Genomic DNA, 1,925 nt, shown 5'->3' with positions numbered 1-1,925 from the left:
ATCAGAGCATCTACTTCATCGTGTGTTCTCGCGTTCTTGCATTTATTGCATTTATTGTATTGCAGTGATGTGGATTCTCTTGGTCACCATTGGAGACTCGCAAAAAAAATAGCTTTTTAAATTTTGTTGCGAGACTTGGCCACGCGTCATGGCTGGCGCAAATAGGCTTGTCAAATGAAGAGACATCTCGAAATTGCATAATTTTTGTTCCACATTTCGCAATTTAGACTTGAGATCCAGCGTTATTCGTATAAATCGATATTTTATGGAATAAAATGACACGCATGCCATTTTTTCATAGCAGTTATTATTATTATTTTCATTTTATTTTTTTGCTGCTTTTAGCGCTACGAAATGCTGGCCTCGTGCGACTCAGTCGGAGAGGAAAGGGGATCATTTCGCACTCCCCTGTGCCTCGTTGGTGTTAGCGGTTTCACATCCCGTACAGTATTGCGCGGCCAGGATAGGAGCGCGTCATTAAATAAAAATAATGTCTGAAAAATACTTTTTCGTCACAATGCTTCTTTGAAAGTAGAGCGCCTGATAGAGGTTCTCACTTCGTCCTGCCTGCTTACGTCTAGTTTTTTAAAGTAAATAACACTTGCTTCAACATGACCCTATTTATTACACTACTAGTGGGGCATGTTTCTTTTATAGTGATAATTTTATGATGGACTCTTTGCACATCGTATACCATGTTAGAACAAAGACGAAATGACGTAGAAAATTGTGAACGCAGATTACGAGTAGCGAGGACAAAGGTTACCTATTTATGATCCGACTGTTATTTTAGACGTAGCGTGGGGTAAAAAGTAAATACTCCAAATTGTCAGCTTAAAGCTCCAAACGCCACTTCAAACGGCGAGGTCGCCCATTTAAAAAGCGCTGAAAAAAATTGGCAGGCGATTCCGATAGTCGGTAATGTGAAGTTTGAGCGTAGCTCTTCATACGCCACCTGCGATGGCGTGCGTGCGTGACCCACCCCCTCGCAGGACGCGTGTTCAGCTATAGCCACCCTCCGGGATCCTCCCGTGGCAGCCACCTTCCAGGTGGCATTTCGCTCTGCTACAAGGACAGCCGGTTACACTGACAACGCCAACGTCGACAACGACGCGGAATACAGGAATGGGTGCGTAAGAGCTACACTCTCAAAAATGAAAACAAAGAAGGACATGCAATGCGTAGAGTAAATTGCTGGGCTAGTTGGCTCATAATGCACAGAGGGTGGAACCAGCGAAACTGACACAGGACAAGACAAAGAGAGTTGTAAGTCCAGTGGTGTTGCGCGTGTGCCTCCTTGTCTTGCCATGCGTAAGTTTCGCTGGTTCCACCCTCTGTGCAAGGACACGCAGTGCGGTGGTGTGCGTCTGTGTGTGAATTAAGACACGCAAACTGGGCGCTCTGCGTGTCTTTCCTTCTGTGTTCTCGTATTTTTCAGCGCTTTTTCGTCAAACCATAAGGTTACTGCTATGCGGAGTGCGGTCTGGAGAGCAGTTGCGAGTCGTGTGCTTGTCCGTGCCTGTCCGGGACGAGTTTCACGCACCAGTTTCGTGAAAACTCATTTGGCTGTCGTAACGCGCGGCGTGCCTGCTGCCTACCGATGCAGCAAATTGGTCGCCTATATTCCGAGCGTCCCAGCTAACTTTGGCCAGCAATTTAAATATACCGAAGTAAGACAGGTGAGGACAACTTAACGGTGTTGACGAGTGCGCTAGTACCCGGTAGCTATACACAGACTAGAGCACTAAGATGCGTTATAGTCGTCCCCACCGACGACTAGGAATGTTGCTTAGTTTCGGCCTGTGTGCTGCTACCGAGAACTGGCGCGCCTGCTGATTGTCGCACTCAACCTGGCCCGTACACAGGTGTTGCATTTAAAGGGATATTGAACCAAACTTCTGGAACTGCTATTTAACATGTAAACA

This window comes from Amblyomma mixtum, chromosome 3 (assembly GCF_055824585.1).
Source record: "Amblyomma mixtum isolate Tamu chromosome 3, ASM5582458v1, whole genome shotgun sequence".
In the NCBI taxonomy this organism is placed as follows: Eukaryota; Metazoa; Arthropoda; class Arachnida; order Ixodida; family Ixodidae; genus Amblyomma; species Amblyomma mixtum.
This window is presented reverse-complemented; position numbering follows the sequence as displayed.